The sequence below is a fragment of the Saimiri boliviensis genome, chromosome 9, assembly GCF_048565385.1.
Source record: "Saimiri boliviensis isolate mSaiBol1 chromosome 9, mSaiBol1.pri, whole genome shotgun sequence".
NCBI lineage: Eukaryota > Metazoa > Chordata > Mammalia > Primates > Cebidae > Saimiri > Saimiri boliviensis.
Window position 1 is genome coordinate 16,919,267 of NC_133457.1, and position 13,268 is coordinate 16,932,534.

Genomic DNA, 13,268 nt, shown 5'->3' on the forward strand with positions numbered 1-13,268 from the left:
CCCACTTAGTATGGACACCTGCTCCACGTGGTACACTACAGCTCAGGACTCCTGGGCTCAAGCGACCTTCCCTCCTCAGCTTCTTAGGTAGCTGGGACTACAAGTGCACATCACCAAGCTCAGCTCTTATTTATTTTTTATTGTGACATAACTTTTTACAGCTACTTGCCTGGTCTTAAATGTAAAACCTGGCAGACTTTACATATGTATATACACATGTAGCCATCAAGTGGTAAAATATATAAAACATATTGAGCACCTAGAATCTTTCCTCATGCTTATCCCAGGCAGTCCCATTGCCCAAAGTGAACTTCTCTATTTTGAAGTAGATTTCCTGAATGCCGTGGTCATATTTTAACTGACTCAACCTGATATCAACTAGAAAAGTGCTTTATTCTCATTTGGTCTTAATCCCATTGTAGAATAGATTAATTCTGGGAAATTTTCCTGTAAAAGGTAACCTTGACTATACAATGTGGATTTTACCTAAACTAGAAAAACGATATGCATTTAAATTGTCTAACTTGCTATCTTGCTGTTTTGCTCCCTGACTTTAATGCCCATGTATCTGTCTCCCCCCACCTTAAAGCTGTTGTCTGTTTCCCATAGTGCTGTAGTTAAATTTCAAGAGAGAAGAATTGGGATTTGTGGCAGAGAACAAATCTAGAGAGGGATGAAAGTCAAGAATAGTCTGGAGTCATGCAGAAAGAGAAGCATGTTTAGGAAAGTAATAGCTAATAACAAGATCTAGGGAGGCAGAGGAATTAAAGATCTTTTAGAGGAATAAATTAGTGAAAAGGAGAAGTATTGTGGGTAAAATTTAATAACTCAAGAGTCTATAAAGCTCACCATCCCCAGTGAGATGAGTCAATTCAGTCATTGGTCTTGCTCTGTTGCCCAGGCTTGAGTGCAGTAGAGTGATCATAGCTCACTGTAACCTCTAACTCCTGGGTTCAAGCTATCCCTCCACCTCAGTTTCTCGAGTCACTAGGACTATTGGCACTCATCACCACCGTCAGCTAATTAATTTTTGTGTGTGTAGAAATGTAGTCTTACTATGTTGCCCAGGTTAGTGCTGAACTCCCGATCTCAAGTGATCTTTAAGCCTCAGTCCCCTAAAGTGTTGGGATTACAGGTGTGAGTCACTGCCCCCAGCCACCACACCTATTTAATGTGCAATTGTTGAGTATGTTTCAGGACCAGCAGTAGTGCTAAATACTGTAGTATGTGTTGGTGTGAGAAACCATTTAAGATCTTATGTTCCCCAAACTGTCTTTTTATGTCTGCTGTCTAAGCAAGCTTTGCCTTTCAATTTAGAGCATACTATTTGGAAGTACTACTAGAAACTGTCTTCTGCCCAACCTATTAGCTAATGCAGGATTGGTTGATGCCAGAAACCATTTAGAATTCTTATGGACAGAGGCTAGGTGTGCTGGCTCACGCCTGTAATCCCAGCACTGTTGGAAGCCAAGGTGGGTGGATCACGAGGTCAGAAGTTCAAGACCAGCCTGGCCAAGATGGTGAACCCCTGTCTCTACTAAAATTTTTTTTTTTTTTTTTTTTTTTTTTTTTTTTTTTTTTTTTGAGACGGAGTTTCGCTCTTGTTACCCAGGCTGGAGTGCAATGGCACGATCTCGGCTCACCGCAACCTCCGCCTCCTGGGTTCAAGCAATTCTCCTGCCTCAGCCTCCCGAGTAGCTGGGATTACAGGCACGTGCCACCATGCCCAGCTAATTTTTGTATTTTTAGTAGAGACAGGGTTTCACCATGTTGACCAGGATGGTCTCGATCTCTCGACCTCGTGATCCACCCGCCTCTGCCTCCCAAAGTGCTGGGATTACAGGCTTGAGCCACCGCGCCCAGCCTAAAAATTTTTTTTTTTTAAAAAGTAGTCAGGCATCGTGGCAGGTGCCTGTAATCCCAGCTACTCAGAAGGCTGAGGCAGGAGAATTGCTTGAACCTGGGTGGCAGAGATTGCAGTGAGCCAAGATTGTGCCACTGCACTCCAGCTTGGGCAACAGAGTGAGACCGTCTAAAAAAAAAAAAAAAAGAAGTCTTATGGACAAAGGTCTTCCAAATTGTGGGCTCCTTTCTTCTAAATAAATATTAGTGTGATGATATACATTCAAAATAAGTTTATTTATTTTTATTTTTTGTGGGAGAATGAAGTTTCATCATTGCTCAAATCAGTCTCCTCAGAATAACAGTTTAAATGATTTTTATGTTGCATATCCATGAGTTAGAGTATTCCAGCAAAACGCTTGTTATTTGTTTATTTAGAGACAAAATCTCACTCTGCTGCCCAGGCTGTAGTACAGTGGTGTGATCTCAGCTCACTGCAGACTCTACCTCTAACGTTCAAATGATTCTCCTGCCTCAGCCTCCCCAGTAGCTGGTACTACAGACACATGCCACCACACACGGCTGATTTTAATATTTATGGTAGAGATGGGGTTTCACCATGTTGGCCAAGTTGGTCTCAAACTCCTGACCTCAGGTGATCCGCCCACCTCAGCCTCCCAAAGTGCTGTAATTAAAGGTGTGAGCCACAACATCCGGCTACTTGTTATTTTCATGTAAGCATTTAGGGGGAGAATATTTTGTAAATAAATTGTACATAGCATACTTTTCTTTGTGTTTCTTCCTCTTTAAGGAGGAAACTTATTTTGAATACATATCATTATATTAATACTTATTTATTAGAAGAAAGAAGCCCACAATTTGGAAGACCTTTGTCCATAAGACTTCTTAATGGTTTCTGGCATCAACCAATCCTGCATTAGCTAATAAGTTCTACTTTTTCAATAGCAAACCTACACCTAAATTAAATTAAAACAAAATTAAAGCTGGGCTGGGTATTGTGGCTCACGCCTGTAATCCCAGCACTTTGGGAGGCTGCGGTGGGCAGATCACTAGGTCAGGAGTTCAAGACCAGTCTGGGCAACATGGTGAAACCCTGTCTCTACTAAAAATACAAAAATTAACTGGGCATGGTGGCGGGTACCTGTAATCCCAGCTACTTGGGAAGCTGAGGCAGGAGAATTGCTTGAAACCAGAAAACAGAGATTGTAGTGGGTGGAGATCAAGCCACTGCACTCCAGACTGGGCAAAAGAGCAGAACTCTGTCTCAAAAAATATATATATATATAAATAAAAATAAATAAATAAAGGCAACTTGATTCTTTCTCATTGTTTCTTACAGAACTCTCTAACTTCCAAATTTATTCTTGTAATTTTCTAGAAATACTTCAGGTCAGGTTGATGTTACATAGTAGATGTAATTTCTACAATTAGGGCTGGTAACAGTGGCTCGTGCCTGTAATCCCAGCACTTTGGGAGGCCAAGGTAGGTGGATTACTTGAGGCCAGGAGTTCAAAATGAGCCTGGCCAACATGGTGAAACCCCGTATCTACTAAAATCACAAAAAAATATCTATGCGTGGTGACACACATCTGTAATCTCAGCTACTCGGGAGGCTGAGATGTGAGAATTGCTTGAACCTGGAAGCAGAGGTTGCAATGAGCCCAGCATGGGCAATAAGTGAGCCTGTATCTCAAAAAAAAAAAAAAAAAAAAAAAAAAAAAAATCTACAATTAAAATTTTCAGTGATTTTAAGAAAGTAAAAGTTTCCAGATAAAACCTGATACTTTTCTCTTTTAAAATTAAAGTAGTCCTAATGAAGTTATGAACAGAAAAACAATTTTTTTGAAAAAATTAAAAAATACAACAAATTATAACTAGGTTCGGTGAGCCCCTTGGTTAAACCACTAGGCTGAAATTAGTTGAATAAGTAGGTTAAATGAATATCTTCAAGAACAATCTTGAGGGAGATAAATTGTCACAAAAGCTTAACATGACCATCTGGAGTCTATCTGTGTATATAGGAGGAATAAATTATTCCTTTACAAGCTCCGTTGAACTACATCTCTCCTAGAGGCCACCTCTGTAGTTAATGCCCAGATACCTGATGCCTATGAAAAGGACCCTTTTCCCATTTGCCATGGGAAGAATATGTGACTGTAATAGTCTTTCACCAATATTATGAAAGGATTCTGTTGTATGATTGAGGAACTAACAGAAGAGTGGTGAGATTTGATGTCATGTAACAAATACTCACTTCCTATTACTCCAGGTGGTAAGAAAGTAGAGGTGAAGGCCAGGCATGGTGGCTCACGCCTGTAATCCCAGCACTTTAGGAGGCTAAGGTGGGTGGATCAACTGAGGTCGGGAGTTTGAGACCAGCCTGACCAACGTGGAGAAACCCTGTCTCTACTAAAACTACAAGATTAGCCAGGCGTGGTGGCGTATGCCTGTAATCCCAGCTACTCAGGAGTTTGTGGCAGGAGAATCACTTGAACCTGAAAGGCAGAGGTTGCAGTGAGCCCAACATTGTGTCATTGCAGTCCAGCCTGGGCAACAAGAGCTAAACTCCATCTCAAAAAAAGAAAAGAAAAGAAAAGAAAGTGGAGGTAAAGTCGTATGCAAAAGAGTGTGCCGAAGTTTCAGGAAAGGCAGGAAATGTACATAAGTTAAGAAACTCTTTTTGTTGTTGTTGTTCTTTTTTTTTTTTTTTTTTTTTTTTTGAGGCAGAGTTTCACTCTCATCACCCAGGCTGGACACAGTCTCGGCTCACTGCAACCTCGGCCTCCCGGGTTCAAGAGATTCTCATTGGCCAGGCGTGGTGGCTCACACCTGTAATCCCAACACTTTGGAAAGCCGAGGTAGGCAGATCACAAGGTCAGGAGTTTAAGACCAGCCTGGCCAACATGGTAAAACCCCATCTCTTTTAAACATGCAAAAATTAGCCTGGTGTGTTGGCTATTCGGGAGGCTGAGGCAACAGAATTGCTTGAACCTGGGAGGCATAGGTTGCAGTGAGCTAAGATCGAGCCACTGCACCCCATCCTGGGTGACAGAGCAAGACTCCATCTGAAAAAAAAAAAAAAAAGATTCTCCTACCTCAGTCCCCCAAGTGCCAGGATTACAGGTGCCTGCCACCATACTTGGCTAATATTTGTATTTTTGTAGAGACAAGGTTTCACCATGTTGGCCAGGCTGGTCTGAACTCCTGATCTCAGGTGATCCACCCACCTTGGCCTTCCAAAGTGTTAGGATTACAGGCATAAGCTCCCGCTTCCAGTCTAAAAAATTCTTAAAAGAAAAATATTCTAGAGACAGAAACCAGTGTAAACAGAAAGTGATTGGAGAAGCAGGGGACTAAATATCTTTGGAAAGAACTTCAGAGGCCTGAAATCTAACCAAATGCCAGTGGGTGTGGAATGTGAGTAGACCAGGTAATAACCAATATGGGTAATGGCTACAGACCTCCCTTCTAAAGCATGACCTCTTCCCTTGGCCAGTACATACTAGCACATACCCTTAAGAACCTTTAGGGCTTTTTTTTTTTTTTTTTCTCCAAAGAGCCCTGGCTCCTTTCAATTAGCAATGGTATTTATAAGCTAAGACTGGGGTTCCAGGTATGCTCACAGCTAAATGTAATGTTACTGGTTTTAGGATGCAAAAAAATTTTTTTAAAAATTTTAATGACATCATGAGTTTATATTGACACTTTGAAGACCAATCCAATCCCATAAGGTCCTCCCTTGCTGTCCCTACTCCCTTTTTAATTATTTTCTTTATAGTTGGAACCAACCCGGCTTCCAACAATATCAATCCACCTACTATGTAAGAACTATTTTTGCATACTTATTCATGTTCTCACCTTTAGGGCTTTTAAGAGAACACTTGAGTCAATAGAGTTCCTTTGGTAACCTTTATCTGGGGCCGAAATATTCCCCTCCTTGTGATGACGGGAATAGAATACATAGAATTGCAAGGGAGTGAAGGTATGCACATAATTTAGGATAACATTTTGATACCATATCATAATTTATGAGAATGTTGCCCAAGGACACAGTATATAGGACTCATTAACGGAAACTTCTGTAAAGAACCCAAGTTGGTGAAACTACCCTGCCCATTTCCTATGACACAAAGCGCAGTGTGTTCCAGAAACCAGTGGTTAGGGAAAGCATGACTTGGCATTACCATGGCGGAAGCTGGCAGGGAGGAAAATCCCCAACATGTTCTGTCAGGTCAGCAGTCAGTCTGGCTATAAACAAGTAAGATTGCAATGGTGTGAGGTCATCTTAGTCTGACTCAGTCCTTTGTCAGAACCTCACAGGTTATTTTCATGAATCATTCCTGGAGCAAATAAAACAGTTTCACAATGATGCCATATTTAAATGTTATGTCTCTGCTTATCCAGTCCTTCACTTATCCTTTCTTTTATTTACTTTTCTTGAAATGGATTCAGTCATAACATCAAGCAACAGGGAAAAACAAAAAAAAACAAAAAAAAACAAAGGAGGAAGCAGTGTAATCTTCTTCTCTTTAAGTCCCATTTATCCCTCTACCTGACGCCACTGTGTGCAGATACCTGGGAAAGTAGGATGAGGAGAATAAAGAAAGCATTTTAAGGCAGAAGCAACCTTCAAAATCGCTTCAAAATTCTCTTAAACGTATAGATGAAAAAAATTGAAGGCCTGAAGAGGAGGAGTGATGTGCCTACGTTACATGGCAAGTTAGTGGAAGAACCTAAATCATAATTACAGTTTTTAAATTCTAATCTTAGTGCCTAAAACTTTATAAAGCTGAAAAAGGCCTCAGAAATTATGAGGCAGAAGATTTCTTATACTCTACTAACATTTTGTTTCAAAGAAATCTTTCCTTAGGGTTCAAAGTAGCTAACATGGTGTTGTCATTGCTTTTTGAATTGGAAGGAAAGCATCAGCAGTCCACTTCAGTCCTCAGTCCACCCTGAAGCCCACCTTCAGCCTGAAGCCTCTCCTGCTAGAGGAGGCCCTTTCAGTGCTGCTCCAAAATAATTAGGAAAGTATGGATGTTTCCTGATGCTTTTACTGTACTGATACGAATTCTGAGGCCCAGTGAGGTGAAGTAATTTGTATGCTGTCCAGGATACTCAAGGGGAAATGTTAGAATGCATAGGTAGGCAGTCCTTCGGCCAGGCGCAGTGGCTCATGCCTGTAATACCAGCACTTTGGGAGGCTGAGGCGAGTGGATCACTTGAGGTCAGGAGTTCGAGACCAGCATGGCCAACATGGTGAAACCCCGTTTCTACTAAAATACAAAAATTAGCTGGGCGTGGTGGCAGGTGCCTGTAGTCCTAGCTACTTGGGAGGCTGATGCAGGAGAATCACTTGAACCCGTAAGAAGTTGCAGTGAGCCACGATCGTGCCATTGCACTCCAGTCTAGGCGACAGAGCGAGACTCAATCTCAAAAAAAAAAAAAAAAAAAAAAAAAAAAAAAAGACAGCCCTTTGTGTTTTAAACAACTAATAATTTGAACTAAAGTAGAAGTTTTGAATTTATCTCCTGGAGGCTGAAGAAAAAGAGAAAAAATGATTCACGCTGTCTATCAAGAGAAAACATCCAGCATCTAAACAGGAAGTCATAGCCTTCCCTGAAATCAAACCCAGAGTTCTCAGTACTGTACACCTCACAAGTCGTACACATTCTGCTAAAGTGAAATGAATCACCCTACCCCTGAGTGCACATACATGTCTTTTTTATGAGCTTTAGACTATAAAATTCTAAGGTCATACAATATATTTAAATAAATCAAATATTTTCTTAGTTACTCATCATTGAAAAATAACTGGCCAGATTTCTTTTATAAAACATGGAGAATATTTTGGGATGATCTGGTTTCTATTATATGCACACATGAAATTCACTTTTGAGGCCCTAAAGACTATTTCAATTTATAACAAGACACCTTTTTGGAGAGACTATTGGTGAACCTCTTCTCCACTGAACATTGGAGACAGATATGCCCCCTTTGTATTCAGATGCTGCTATGCAGAGAGAAAGCAAATATGGTCTTAGGAACATGCAGCAAAGATCAATAGAAGCCAGAAGGCATTTATTAAACCATGGCTAATGAGTCATCTAAGCACTAGGTAGGTCACTAATATTCCACATTTTTTTTTTTTTTTTTTTTTTTTTTGAATCAGAGTCTTGCTCTGTCGCCCAGGCTGGAGTGCAGTTACACAATCTTGGCTCACTGCAACCTCAATCTCCTGTGTTCAGGCAATTCTTCTACCTCAGTCTCCCGAGTAGCTGGGATTACAGGTGCCTGCCACCATCCTGGCAAATTTTTGTATTTTAGTAGAGACAGTATTTCACCATTTTGGTCAGGCTGGTCTTGAACTCCTGACCTCAGGTGACCCAACTGCCTGGACCTCCCAAAGTGCTGGGATTACAGGTATGAGCCATCAAACCCAGCCTATTCTACATGTCTTAATGAATAAATCACTTAGACTTATTAGATTGTCTCTCTCTCTTTTATATTTATTTATTGATTTATAGTATGACCTGCTTCCCATCTCAGCTCCAGACTAAAGACTACAACCTATTAGCCAGGTCTCACCAAAGCAGGGCAGACTCTCTATTTATCTCATTATTTGAATGAGAACATAATTTTTCTCTTCATGGAATTCGCTTGCTAAATGGTGACTCTTAGTTGTGATGCTGAAGCTGTGCTGTATTCTGGAATGGTAATTTCCCTTGACATCAAGGTCACTCTTCTCTCTGGAACTTTGTAGCTTAAAACAGGACAAGTTAGTGTGTACTCTTGAGTGTAGGGCACTGAAGGGCACCTGAGAACATTCTCATTATCTAAGTGTGACAGCTTACCTCCATTTGAAATGGAAATAAAATGGGCTTTGGAAACCTAGATCTATGTAGGAAATCTCTTGAATCTTAATCCAAGCTAAAAGGTGCATATATGTACTGTTTACTATAGATAATTCCTACTGTTCAATTGCTAATGGGTAAAAACTCAAGACCACTGGCATTTCTGGGAGACAGATTAACTATAAATAATAAAGAAAGTGTGGATTCAAGCCTCTAAGTGAGCAGAAGACTATAATCAATGAAGAGCATCGGCTGGGCACGGTGGCTCACGCCTGTAATCCCAGCACTTTGGAAAGCTGAGGTGGGTGGATCACCTGAGGTCAGGAGTTAGAGACCAGTCTGTCCTACATTTTGAAACCCCGTCTCTACTGAAAATACAAAAATTAGCCGGGTGTGGTGGTGCCTGCTTGTAGTCCCAGCTACTCGGAAGGCTGAGGCAGGAGAATCACTTGAACCTGGAAGGTGGAGGTTGCAGTGAGCCAAGATCATGCCACTGTACTCCAGCCTGGGCAACAGAGCAAGACTCCCAGAAAAGAAAAGAAAAAAGAGAAGAGAAGAGAGAAAAGAAAAGAAAAGGAGGAAGGAAGGAAGGGAGGGAGGGAGGGAGGGAGGGAGGGAAGGAGAGAGGGAAAGAAAAGCATCACTAGAGGGGAAAGAACTTTTGTGGGCATGGAACTTGCAGAGATCCACTCTTCCCTGGGAGCTTGCATACACAGTAAAACCACAGTGGAATCACCCAACTTCTGTATGGGCCTAGCATCATCATGTTTTGAAAGCTAGATAGAGCCGTCCACAAATTAGAGAGCTTAAGTAAAAATTAATGTCCTTAAGTAGTGACGATCCTGTTTTGTTGAAATGCCTTCTGTGTGTAGCTTATAATCTTGTGAATTGTTGCTATCTATTATAATAAGATATGGGTTTCTTTCATTCTGCCTCACCTATAAAGAGGGATATAGAAACAAGGTAAAGGGCTTCATCCCACTGGCTGTTGTCCAATATTTTTTTATAGTCATTTAACAAATATTTTATAAGCTCCTCTTAGCACATTCAGATATTTACTGATCTGGACACTGGGTATACACACAATGTCCCTGTTCTCATTAGGCATATAGGGGAGCAAGAAAATTAATAAATAAAAAGCATAATTACAGGCAAGGCATGGTGGCTCATGCCTGTAATCCCAGCATTTTGGGTGAATCACCTGATGTTAGGAGTTCAAGACTAGCCTAGCCAACATGGCAAAAATCTGTCTCTATTAAAAATACAAAAATTATCCAGGCATAGTGGCATGTGCCTGTAGTGCTGGCTACTTGGGAGGCTGAGGCATGAGAATTGCTTGAGCCTGGGAGCCAGAGGTTGCAGTGAGCTGAGATTGTGCCACTGCACTCCAGCTTGGGTGACAGATTAAGACTCTGTTTCGAGCAAACAAACAAAAAACAAACATAATTACAGATTTGATAAGTGCAGTGAAGCAAGATATATTGTGTAAAATAGGCTATAGCAGCAGGTGACAAATGTTTCCTGGGAAGGGTCACATAGACTGTATGTGGGCTGTTGTATCTTTGTTGCCACTACTCCACTCTACTGAAGAAGCCTGAAAGCCATAGAGCCAATATACATGAATAGGCATGACTATGTTCTAATAAAAGTTTATTTATTGACACTAAAATTTGAATTTCTTACAATTTTTACATCATTAAATATTATTTATTTTAACCATAGTTTTTGAAAAGGTTAAAAGCATTCCTAACTTATAAGCTATATAAAAACAGAGGATCAGCTGGGCGCGGTGGCTCAAGCCTGTAATCCCAGCACTTTGGGAGGCCGAGGCGGGTGGATCACAAGGTCAAGAGATCGAGACCATCCTGGTCAACATGGTGAAACCCCGTCTCTACTAAAAATACAAAAAATTAGCTGGACATGGTGGTGCATGCCTGTAATCCCAGCTACTCAGGAGGCTGAGGCAGGAGAATTGCCTGAACCCAGGAGGCGGAGGTTGCGGTGAGCCGAGATCGCGCCATTGCACTCCAGCCTGGGTAACAAGAGTGAAACTCCGTCTCAAAATAAATAAATAAATAAATAAATAAATAAATAAATAAATAAAACAAAAAAAAAAGAGGATCAGATTTGGTCTGCAGATATGCCTTCTATATTAACTCCTGGCTACATGGTTCAGGGAGAAGGGAATGCTGTTGACATAGACAGAGGTTGATATGGCCCTTCTGAAGAGGTAACATCTTAGTTGATGAGAGGAGACCAGTTATCAGAAGAGCTGAAAAGAGAGTACCCCAGACTGAGAAAACACAAAATGCAAAGATGCTGAAGCAGTTGGAGCCCCTAGAAACTGCATGTTGTATATAAAAATTTATTAAGAAATAAAACAGTTAAGCTGAAAACCTTTAAAAACAGGTCTTAATGGCTGGGCGTGGTGGCTTATGCTGTAATCTCAGCACTTTGAGAGGCCAAGGTGGGCGGATCATGAGGTCAGCAGATCGATACCATCCTGGCTAACACGGTGAAACCCCGTCTCTACTAAAAATACAAAAATAAGCTGGGCATGGTGGCATGCACCTGTAGTCCCATCTACTCAGGAGGCTGAGGCAGAAGAATTGCTTGAACCTGGGAGGCAGCGGTTGCAGTGAGCCGAGATCGCGCCACTGCACTCCAGCCTCGGTGGTAGAGTGAGACTTCCTCTCAAAAAAAATGAAAAAAAAATTGGTCTTACTGTATTTGTGGGTATTGATCCATGACTACGTACCATTGAGTACGTAGTCATACACTTGCCAGCCAAATGTCATAATTCATTTGGGCAGGATTTGTATAGTTAAGTTACATGTACAGATGAATAAAATATTCTTATTTCTATATACATTTAAAAGTCTATTCATCCGGCTGAGTGCTGTGGTGCATGCCTATAATTCCAGCATTTTGGGAGGCCAAGGTGGGCAGATCTCTTGAACTCAGGATCTTAAGACCAACCTGGGAAACATAGTGAGACCTCGGATCTATTTTAAAAAATTGTTTTCAGTCTATTCATCAGTGTTTTACTTATATATAAAAGGTATTTATGCTACCACAGTCTTGAAAACTGCCTCTCTGGCTAGTATGATTGGAGATATCCATAAAAATTAATGATGAATAGCTATGTCCAAATACTAATACTAGTAACATAGTGGCTTTTCTGAACCCATACTTCATTTGTGATTTCAAAGCTTGGCATAAGAAAAAAAAAAAAAAGAAATAGAAAAAGATTACTTGCAGAGTCACCTTATGTGGGAGAGAGATGATACTTCTGTCTATATTTTGAATCTGTGACAGAAATCCAAATCTTACCCAAATGCTGGTAAAGAGGAACATTTTCTTCATTTGAGAAATAATACCCACAGAACACACCCATCTGTCTGTTGTAAGAAAATGTCCAAGTCACATGTTTATATAAAAAAAAACTAAAGTGTTAGTGAGAGCTAAAATATTCTAAGAAAAAAATTCAAGGAAATATTGGTTAGTAGTGTTTTAAAATGTGTTCCTGGTGAAAAGGATATGTAGAATGTCTATTATGTAAAAACTATCTCATATTATATTTATTATGTTAAAACTCTTAAAAAGATGACTATGAGATTTGTCTCTGCACATTGTTAGAGCTTGGAGTTGAGGCTATGACTGGCTGATGAACTCGCAAGTGTAGGTAGCGTGCCGCATGAGAGGCAAGTTTTTCGCTAACACTGTGAGGGTCTGTGGCCCGATGAGTGGAGTTTGGTAGTAATTCTTGCTACAGTATAATGTTACTGCATGACAGCTTTGTGGAGAGATGAAAACATTTGGAAAACAGTGTGTCTTCTTCTGCCTGTGTCCATGTTTCTTGTTCAGGCCTGTCAGGCACTTGGCCTTTCTATTTTCACACCAACTTGATGGGTTCTACTATAAGACTCTAAAAAGGTGGGTTATGTGGTTCAAACTGCTTTTTTTTTTTAAAATAAAAAAAGAGGTTAAAAAAAGATTAGTCTCAGATGTAAAACAGAAAAATCTTGAATGATACCATAAAACACTCGGTGTCTATTTCATATTTTTACCAAGTGAAGAAATATATCTTAGTTGGCATAGAAACTTTTACCTTTGTTACCTTGCATCATTGAATAGTTTAAGGACTTACAATGTGTAGGATTTTGAGCCTTTTACATTTTATGATGGGTTATAATAATCTTCAGAAATAACTTCAATTAAATTCAATAATCACTTATCTAATGCCCTATAGGGTCCTAAATATGAAATAAAAATGAAACATTTCTCCAAGATTTCATATTCATCAGAAAAAACAATTTCAAAGAACTCTGATTTGAAGCAGGGTAATTAAAAGCTATAGTAGAGAAAATGCTAAGGGAAGAGAGGAGGAAAATGGTTAATTTTCACGGAAGAAATCTAGGATGTTTCATAGATGAGCTGGCATTTGAGCTGAGCCTGCAGCAAACGAAAATGCAAGGAAATGCAAAGGGAAGCACTTTAATACATGGGAAAATATTTCTTAGGTTTTTGAGCAGGAAGTAGTCTGGTCAG

The 13,268-nt window shown here is 40.2% G+C and overlaps 1 non-coding gene across 1 annotated transcript; it reads left to right on the top strand.

The window, feature by feature from the left end:
• The first annotated feature begins 12,341 nt into the window (after positions 1-12,341).
• Positions 12,342-12,494, top strand: LOC120368361 (small nucleolar RNA SNORA62/SNORA6 family). The gene has a single exon (XR_005582519.1). It is a non-coding gene; the product is annotated as a small nucleolar RNA SNORA62/SNORA6 family (small nucleolar RNA).
• Positions 12,495-13,268: the final 774 nt, after the last annotated feature.